Raw genomic sequence first — 7,764 nt, 5'->3', positions numbered from 1 at the left:
CTGTGGAAGAGATTTTTTAAAAACAAAATACGAAAGAGCACTTCTTTAAGATGTCAGGTTACCTTAATTTTCTTTTTCCTTTCCTTTCCTTTCCTTTCCTTTCCTTTCCTTTCCTTTCCTTTCCTTTCCTTTCCTTTCCTTTCCTTTCCTTTCCTTTCCTTTCCTTTTCCTTTTTTCTTTTCCCTTCCCTTCCCTTCCCTTTTCCCTTTTCCCTTTTCTTTTCCCTTTTCTTTTCTTTCAAATGATCCAACATTTCAAAACTTAGTTTTTTAAAAATCTTCCTGTAAACAAAGTTTTCCAAATCCTACTGTAAACAGTCTGAAAGTAATGAAAATAAGTTCTTTGCTGAAATGGAGCAGGATTCAGAAAGTAAACTACATAATGTACCCTGTACATTCATGAATTTACGGTTTGCTAATCTGATGGCCTGATTCTTATCTCCCACAGCCTTTGCATCAGTATGGTGGCATGCAAATCAATGGCATTACTCTTGAATTGCAAAGATAAAAATGATATGTCTGTGTTAAAACCACCCTCAAATCTTCAGGGTTACCAGATTTGGTAGACTAATCTGTTTTGAGGAAATAAACAAATTTCTCTATAAATAAACAAAAAAGCTTGTACATCTAAGAGTATCTAAATTGTAGTTTCATTCTGTGGGACAGATCCTCTATCTTCATTTTAATGCAATTGTTCTCTCCTGCCCTGTGCTGTCCACAGTTTGGGTCAGATTCAAAGCCTATTTTGAACCCCTTACTGTTTGAGTCAAGCCATTTAGACTAGTCTTTGCTAGTTTTGTCCTTCCTTCCTTCCATCCTTCCTTCTTCATCCTTTCTTTCTCTTTTTCTTTTTTTTTTTTTTTCTTTTTCTTTTTCTTTTTCTTTTTCTTTTTCTTTTTCTTTTTCTTTTTCTTTTCCTTTTCCTTTTCCTTTTCCTTTTCCTTTTTCTTTCTTTTCTTTCTCTCTGTCTCTCTCTCTGTCTCTTCTCTTTCTCCAGCTAGACATTTTCAATGGTTTTACCTCTCTGTTAAATTCTTCTGCTAAGCAGTTGCCAGCTTTCTCTATCAAGGAATCTTGATAGTGCAGTCCAGCAAGGTGAGGATACTGGTGAGGACAAAAAAAGAGGGCATGCAGTCTCTTGCTGGACAGGCATTCAATTGCCACTCCATTTCTTCTGTGTTTCCTGCTGGGTGTAGGGGCTGAGGAGCAGAAGTTTTTTACATGTGGCTGTACAGAGCATTGCCTTAGATAGGTGGAATCACGATTATCCATTTCATAAAATTAGAAATTGGAGAATGGATCTCATGTTAATACATTTGAAAGTAAACTGGTGATGCTAAAATTATTGTACTCTGTAGTTTTTCTTGACACTTTAGAAACTTATGAGGTCTGCTACATGATGCTGTCTTTGTCAGGAAGGGTGAAAACATTGTAAACAAAACCCTAGTGCCATCATGCAACACACCCGTGTCTTCCAAGGATCACACTGTCAGCTAGATTTTAAGAGCTTCAGGCAAATAGGTTAGCCAAGTCACAGCTTTTCAGCCTGTAAGGTAAGATCTTAATTTTAATGGTAGTTCTTTGCAGCTTTTGCTGTTGAATGTTTGCTGAGGCTAATCACAGGGGAGATAAAATGAAACAGGTCATTAAACAGGACAACAGTGGGTGGCTTAAGGAGCAAGAGGCTTGTTCTCTGTTTATATAAGCCGTCTTTTGCCTTCGATAAAAGGTGGTGCTTATCACCACCTGCTCTAAAAGTCAATATGGAAAGGAACAGCAAAACAAAAAACAAATTTGTTTACAGGTATGCTGTGTTTTAGGGATGAAACATACGAGCCCAGTTTATTTATACCATCAATTTTAATAGTAAAATATCTCTTTATAATAAAGTCTCCAGGATGTCTTAGAGGTCAAAAGTAGTTAGAATATGGTCCTGCAAAATAGGAATCTCACTGAAGCTGTATCCAAACGGGAGCATGTATAGTCAGGCCCTTCTTCGGTTGGAGTGCTGTCCAAGATGAATATGACTCACTGTTGTAGTAACTGTTGGCCCAACCCAGACATTGCTCAGAGCTCCCAGTTCACTGAGGGGGCTTTAAATCAGGTGGATCTGGACCCTGGATCATATAAAAAGCTTAGCCATACTGGGCCAAGTGCTCAGATGATATCATCATTGGTTCTCCTATACACAAATTACGCTGGAAGAATATCTTGGGAAGTAGCCAGAAGTACCTAGGTGCACACAGGTTTTTTATTTCCTTAATCTCTTGACAGTGGCAGACAGATTTGTGCAGTACAGTAAAAGTTTGGTTGATATTTAACCTGGAGTTACATCATACCAGACTCTGGATGAGTAGGGATTGAAAAAATAAAAGTTTAATGGAGGACAGCCAGTTCTGTCGAGTTTATATTTCATGATGTAACAAAATAGCCTTTTTAATGAGGAAACTATTTCTGATAATAAAGCACTTTTTTCCTATATGTTAGAAAATTGCAACACCATATATAATGAGAAGAAAGTCTTTGCATTGTTTATACCAAGCAGCTTTAGACTGTGGCCTCTGACAAGTGCACTCGAACAGATGAGGTTTTAATAATCTAGGTCCCAAATGAATCCCACAGTCTCACCGAAGTAAATAGGCCTTGCATAAATAATTGCTGTAAATGGACTTTTCCTTGGAAGCAAGGGCTACAGAAGTGGGAACTTAGTCCTCTCTTCAAAGGTTGCAGGAATATTAAAAGAGTTCCAGATACACGAGAACACAGGGTGTGGTAGGCAGGAGTCCAGCCTTACCTGCTTTCAAGTAGTTACCTCACAAATGCTGATATTCTTTGTCATAAGCTTCGAGGAAGCAATCATATTTGTTTATTCAAACCAACACCCAGAGGAGGGTGAGGCACCTGGAGCTGGATATTCATTGGCCATGTTTTGGTGTCACGTTGCGTGACTTCTGCTCGGGCAGGCTAATGCTAAACTTCTGAGGTAGGTCCACCAGAAGGAATGAAGATACTCTAGAATGGAGGAAATACTACCCATGAGCAAGGTCAGGTAGACAAAAAGAGGTCATTAATAGTCATCACCAAGGCGACTGTTACTCATATCCAACAACAAAATAAAACCTGATGCTTGCTTATGGGGTGGGAGAAGGATTGTTATTCAAATTTTGGGTCACATCAATGTCACAACTTTTATTGGGGCAGGAAAAGGTGTGTAAGTAGTTCAGCCCAAAACAGGCTTTCCCTCAGTTTAAGATATATCCAGGTATAGGTATATATATGTATATATACATGTACAGAAAAAAACTGTGAAAGTTTTAAATGTCCATCAAAAGGCACCTTGCACTCACAATTGTCATCTCAGGAGCAGCAGTAATGCATTTCTCTGCACTGGTGCATTTTTCTGCAATGCACCAGTGCAATGCATTTGTCTGCGCCCAAAGGCCTGAGAAGATGGGAACATAAACACCAAGGTGGAGTTTCAGTGAGAAACGGTGTTTTCTTCTAAAGTGGTTGCTCCACTTTCCTGAGCTCCTTGTCATGGGTTAGAAGAAGAGAGAGGAAGAAAAAAAAAAAAAGACATTGGGCAACACAGATTGGTGTTTTGTTGGCTTTGTGTAGTGGGAGAAGGGAGACTACTGCACTGGCCATTTGGCAGCTTTCTCCAAGAATCAGATGAATCAGAAGTGAAGGCACACCGAGAAGGCCCAGTTCTGCAGTATGATCATGGCAATTGGTACTAATGCACCACACTGGCTTCAGAGGTATTATTCGTTGCACAGAGGGAACCCAGAAACATACATAATGTATTATTATCTTTTCCTTGCTGCTCTGCCCACATACATACATGATTTCATTACCCATAAGCCATTGGGAAAGATTGGAGATACCAGCTGTATAGTCCAGCTTTTGCCTTAAAAATACATTGAACCATGAACTTCACCTACGGGGTCAAGATTAATATAAATGCCTTAAAGGTTATCTATCTGAGCATTACAGTGGTAACTATACTGATTTATATAAGCCTCTAAGCAACACTTAAGTCCATTTGTAGAATTTGGGGCAACACCCAGGAGTATACAGCTGTCCCAGCAACCTCCAAATGCAGAGGTTTAACCTTTTACACAATTGCAAGCTACATAACATTTTTCTGCAGAAGCATCGGTCACTGTACTATGGCTTTAAATCTACTGACAATACTTTTTGTGGTCTCCTTAGCAAAACAAACCTAATGAAGAAACAGTCCAAAGATTCCCCAGGGTTCATGAACCACAGATTGAAAAACTACTGCAATAAGCTGTGTTCCCACTGTATCAACAGAAGAGTCCTTTGGCGGGCATGCAATTCATTATTTGTACCAGTTTTACAAATAAAATAAACATCACAACGCTAGTCAATGCAGCAGTCTAAATTAAAGCTTTTATTTTTTTCCTGGAACAATGCAAAACAAATCAAAGCAAAACAAAACAAAACTCACTCTGGGATTGTGCCAAAAATCTCATATGGATACATCAGGCCCAAGCATTGGGCATTACATCACTTTACATCTAGAGCAGAAAGCAAACTAAATTTCTAGGAGCAGTTGGGTCTGACACATAAGGAAACAGTGGAATAACAACATCCTATGAATCATGCTCATCCTTTGCTGTTTTGACATGTTACAGGAGGAAATGTGAGAACTGCCTAGGGGAATTTCTAGCTTCTTCAGTTCTCTTCCCTTCTAATATCAGAGAGGCATCATAACACAAAGCTTTAGTATAGGGATTGCTTTTGCTGTGAAATTGAACGTTACCATTTTATTGCAATGCCATTTCGAGACACCATCACTTTGGAACCATTTTCATTTTTACTTCTTGCTGAGTTGGACACACGCACAAGCACCAATAGTTTTATATTGTTAAAAATCCCAGCCTGTGGGGTGTGTTGAGAGAATGGCATACAGGGTCCACAGCAGAGCCAGCAGGTGAAACAAATCTAACACACAAGCTGGAGAAAATCTGTAACAGCAGTTTTCATTTTGGGCCATACTAAGAGAGAAATGTTACCTGAAGATCTCCCTTTTCCTAAAGATGCAAAAACCCAGCAGAACAACCTGGGTGCATCAGCATAGCCCAAACAGTCTCAAAATACTGAATTAGCATTCAGAAGACCTTAGTTAAGTGTTCAGGCCTTGTGAGACCTTCAGAAAAAGCACTTCAGATCTGTGTGCACTTTATCTACATCTGTAAAGTGAATTAAACAGGGCCTCACAATTATAAACTTTTCAAATAAAATAGTGAAAGTTAAGGACATAAATAAAACCTCCATAGGAAAGAAGTGTTTCAAGCAAGCTTTATTCTAGTTATCACAGTTCTTGTTTATAATAAAGAATAATAAAGAATCTGTCAGAGATTATCATGACTTCCAAAACATAATGGAACTTTTCTGCTTCTGTCCAAAAATGGAAGGCAGCAATTCCTTGCATGTTACTGAAAACTGAGCCATCTTTGGGAATCCCAGAACCCCAAGGTCTTTCCTCACATATCCTTATGTATCCTCACCAAAAGCATTAAGTATTTCTCATCCAGGTATACAGCAAGAGATTTTCTTCTTCTTTTTTTTTCTTTTTTTTTAAATATATGTGTATGACATGAGTGCAACTTTTAAAACATGAAGCTGAATTTCCAGTGTTTACCACTTCTAGTAAGTTATACTGAAGTGATAAATTCCATCAATTTCTCAGAAATTTTCTTAGCAACATGCAAAGCGGAGAAATAGCCGAGGTGGCTGGCAGTAGACTAAGATAATCTCAGAAACCATACACTTTTTCATGTAATGCTTATTCTAAAACTCAAAACAGACAAAGCAAAAAAGGTATTGGGAGATCTTGCCCTGAGCACTTAGCACTTATGCTACTTATGTTACCCTTCTACCTCTCTTAGTCCTTTTCTTGATTCCCCTCTTGACAGAGATGCATCAGCAACCCTGCACATCCATAAGCAGTCTTGGCCACATTTGAGTCTTGGCCACATGCAGTCCTGTGCTTTAACATATTGCAAAGAATAGCTGCTTAGCTTTAACTTCAGTTTCTACTTTATCTACTTTATCATGGTCCACGAAACAGTACAATCACATCTGTTTCTAGTATATGAGAAATATTTCTATATAATGAGACTTGGCAAGGTAGGTCATAGGATAAACATATTCTTGCAAATGAATCCTTCAAGCTATGTACTGGTGTTTCTGTTACTCACCATTTCCAAGACTAAAACACTTGACAAAATATTAGACCCTAACAGCATATGACAAAAATATTCAAACCACCCATACTGTATAACTGGAACTCAGTGACTTTACATCTTATTTCAAGTCTGTAGAGAAAACATACATTTTCTTCTATGACAACCGCAGTTAAAGGGCAGTAACTAGACAGCATGAGTTTTCAGTTAAGATTTAACCTAGCTACTTCTTATTTTGCTACTGAAAATCGTATCTTCCTTCACACAGCATGCACCACTCCAGTAGTGATCCCAGAAATCAAGCACTCAGAAGTCTGAAAAGCATGGTGAGAATTCATATAATTCTACTCTTACTGTATATTCTCAATATCATCATTAATTATGTGATTATTTTCACCTACATCTAACCTGTTCCCATTCAATTACTTCTTGCCTCAGCCTCATTTCTGTCATAAATATCTTTAAGTTCCTGCCCACTTCTCAGCTTTCCCATTCCAGTCTTACTCTTCCTGTCCTGTTAGTCCTAAACTCACTGCTGAATATCTAATCCTCCTGCATACCAGGTCCAAGGCCAAGTCCAATAATACCCCATTTTTCCTTCTTCTTCCTCTTGCAGTTGCAACCCAGCCAGCTGTTGTCTTCCCCATTATACCTCCCAACTATTAAGCACCATTATAGAATATCAGGGACCCCTTCTTCATTTTCCGTCTTGTCTTTTCTTTTTTCTCCAGCTCCTTGTCAGATCAGTTTCCAGAACTTTTTTTCTTTAGAATCTCCTTCACTTTTCTTCTGATAACATTTTTTCCCTTTCGTTTCCACCCACCTGCTTCCCATCCACTCAGTCTCTCCCAGTTCTTAATCCACACCAGACTTCCAGGTTTTTGCTCCTTCTGCAGCATACAGTGCATTTTTGTTTCCACACTTCCTGAAGGTCTGCATGATGAGCTAAGTGAAAATGAAGGAGAGAGTAATTTTCTGCTTTCAAAACTGACAACTGACATTTGGGCCAACTGAAAGCAAGAGTCAGGGCTATCCCACCAGTCAGACACTGACCCATTCGCCACATAATGGTGAATGCACCTTCAGTTGCACATAACTGCAAGGAGATAGGAAAAGCCCATCTACTCAGTCATGGGGCATGCTTACATGAGGGAGCATAGGTCACTGAGGATTTTAGGTGTTTAGGGTTGGAGAAAACCTGCTGAGAATGCATGAGCTACCCTTTCCAACAGCAGTCAGGTTTACAAGATTTGTGGAGATATTGTGCGCAAGTTAACTGGAAAGCACAGAGTTGCTAAAAGATGAGAAATGAGGGGAAAAATTAATGCACCTTTCCCAGACTTAAAAAAAAATGGACTCTTTTTTTCTTCTCCTTCCCCCAATTTTTTCTGCCTGGTGAAAAGTGTTGGATTGTTTCTTATATCTTTAGACTGAGTTCCGCACTTCTCTTCTCCCTCTTCCCCACCAGACAAGGAGAAAAAAAGTGCCTTCCCTTATCTCATTTCAGTAGTGGCCATGAAAATCTTCCCTTTTACTGGAAAACAAACTAC

The sequence above is a fragment of the Apteryx mantelli genome, chromosome Z, assembly GCF_036417845.1.
Source record: "Apteryx mantelli isolate bAptMan1 chromosome Z, bAptMan1.hap1, whole genome shotgun sequence".
Lineage (NCBI taxonomy): Eukaryota > Metazoa > Chordata > Aves > Apterygiformes > Apterygidae > Apteryx > Apteryx mantelli.
Note: the sequence above shows the minus strand (reverse complement) of the source record.